Source organism: Triticum aestivum, chromosome 7A, assembly GCF_018294505.1.
Source record: "Triticum aestivum cultivar Chinese Spring chromosome 7A, IWGSC CS RefSeq v2.1, whole genome shotgun sequence".
Taxonomy (NCBI): Eukaryota; Viridiplantae; Streptophyta; class Magnoliopsida; order Poales; family Poaceae; genus Triticum; species Triticum aestivum.
In genome coordinates, this window is record NC_057812.1 from 45,565,242 (window position 1) to 45,567,938 (window position 2,697).

General features: G+C 54.1%; 1 pseudogene; it reads right to left on the bottom strand.

Moving 5' to 3' along the window:
- Positions 1–448: 448 nt before the first annotated feature.
- Positions 449–2,186, bottom strand: LOC123151871 (probable E3 ubiquitin-protein ligase ARI7; annotated as a pseudogene).
- Positions 2,187–2,697: the final 511 nt, after the last annotated feature.

Here is a 2,697-nt window from a genome sequence, read left to right on the forward strand (position 1 = left end):
AAAATCTTGATATATTAGAATAAAAGAGGATGTATTTAGATAAATTTTAGTTCTAATACATCGGGTTTTTATCCATTTTGATGAAGTATTTTCGGACGGAGATACTAATAGCTAGTCAAGGACACATTAGCAGAAAACGGTGTTTGACAATGGTTGACCGCATTAATACAAAGGACCAAATCTAACAAGTTGCAAAAAACAAAAGGAGTTGAGATAAAAGCTACTACCTCAGTTTCAGTTTACAAGTTCTACGCGTATACCTAGGTTGCTAATTTTATCACCTTAATATAAACTATATAACATAAAAATTATACTGTTTGAAAATAGAACATCTGAAGTTTATATTGATATTATATTTTTTGTAATATATGACTTGTATTAGATTGGTCGAATTGATGACCTAAGGACACGCGCACGCCCTGTAAACTGAGAGAGAGATAGTACTACATCTGGCAATGGATGAATTAAGGTGGAAAATTGTCTAGCTCTAACTAAAAAGCAACTACTTGTAGTCTGTTAAACCAGGAACCTTGGGTACGTAGGGGCGATGGAGCAGCTAGTCGAGATCGGTTTGGAAAGCTTCAGCCATGCTCTCTAAGTAATCGTGGGTCTGCTTGGTGAGCTTGGCGAGCCTGTCAAAGTAGGACGAGACGCCGCCGTCGGCAGCGTAGTAGTTTTCGTCGGCGGTGCGCTCGGCCTCGGCCATCTTGTGGAGGCGCTCCAGCGAGTCCTCGGCCTCGCCCTGGAGGCACTCGAGGAGGTTGAGCTTGTCCCTGTCGGCGAAGTAGCCGTACGCGTAGGTCCACCTCAGCATCCGCCGGCCCTCGAGGATCTGCCGGTAGGCGTCGATGAGGAAGCCGAGCTGCCTCTGCGCCTCGTCGGCGGCAGCGCCCTCGAGGTAGCCCTCCCTGGCGCTCTCCAGCTCGAACATGTCCTCGCTGGCCCTCACCCGCGAGTGCTCGTGCGTCACCCAGCGCTCGTAGTAGTGCATGTACCGGTCGAGGGAGGCCCTGGCGTAGGCCTGCCGGGCGTCGATCTCGTCGACCTCGTAGCGGTTGCAGGTGTGGCCAACGCGGTAGTCGGCGAGGCAGATCCAGCAGAACTCGTGGCGGCAGGGGTCCCGGCAGGTCATGTGGTTGCAGCCCGTGTTCTTCTCGATGGGGCGCCGGCACTTGGGGCACAGCTTGGTGTTGGCCATCACCCAGTTGGTGCTCTCCGACTCGGAGCTGTTCTTGGCCGCCCAGTCGCGCACCGTGCGGCACGGCACCGGCCGGTGCGACTCCTCGGCGCAGACGATGCAGAAGCCGTGGCCGCAGTCGCACACCACGTCCAGCTGCTCGCTGAGGGTTTCCCCGCCGAGATACTCCATGGCGAGGCCGCACCCGGGAGCGGAGCACCACACCTCATGGTCTTGCTCTCCTCCACGTACGACCGGAGCGCGAACCCCGCGTACCGCTGCTTGTCCTCCTCGTCGGCGACGTCGTCCACCAGGTCCCGGAGCACGGCCGCCGAGCAGGACGGATCCGGGCACCGCAGCGACAGGCACCGGGCGCCGTCCTCCACCGCCGCGCGGACGTACCCGCGCCAGCACACGCGGCAGTAGAGATGGCCGCACCCCGCCGACCTCATCTGGCCTGGAGGGTGATTGTCGAAGCAAAGGTCGCAGGTGAGCTTCTTATCCTTGCGCTTGCGCTTGGGCTCCGCCACGGCGTCGCCGTCGCTCGGCGGTAGCAAGCCGACGGCGGCGCGGAGGCCCTGCTCGTCGGAGAACCACTTGTCCTGGACCACGAGGGTGCTCCAGTGGCAGTGGCGCAGGACGATGGCCGCGATCGCCGGCGGGACCTGGATGAGGTCGGCGACCCCGGCGATGCAGTCGTCCTGGAGCGCGCGCACGGCACCCTCGGTGAGGACCTTGTACTTCTGCCTCCTCGCGGTCAGCAGCGCCGCCATGTCGTCGTCCGACTCGAGCTCGATCGGGTCCTCCTCCTCGTCGAAATCGCTGTAGCCCTGGTCGTCGTTGTCGCTCGATGCCATGGCTGGATCTTGGACCTACGTACGAGCGTGTGACCGGGAGATAGATAGATAGATACGATTCAATCCGATCTCGTCGACGACGCCGTTGCCGCTCTTATATACTGGCGTCGCTCCGCCCAAGACTCTAGGGTTCAATCCAATCTCCTCGCGTGATAAGCTTCCTAGTTTAAACCGCAGTCCTTTCCTCTTCCAAGGAGATCTTAACGATCTCAATCTCTCGTCTTCCATAACAAGTTTTTTTTTTTTGCACCGGTCTTCCATAACAAGTTAACAAACTAGAGTACGTCGCACATTGGAACGGTTTCGATTCCTACTCGTATACGGAATCTTTTTCTTTTTTGCGCGGAACTCGATCGTATACCCAATCGATCTCTATTGCTTTTTTTTTCGGGGTAACTCAGTTCTTATTTTAAAAGTACAAAATTCTCTATTTTTATTTTTTAATGGAAAACGTTTTATTTTAAAAAAGAGGATAACTTCCTGCCTTTGCATAAGGACGATGCATGCAACCATAAATTATTAAAAATACAAAATCGAGCAGCCGAACACCATCTACATGGAAATAAAATGGTAAACAAACCCTGAGGCCGTATACCTCGCGACAGTACCTCCCCCGGATAGCCACTAATCCATATAATACAAGACACAACATAAACGAAAATA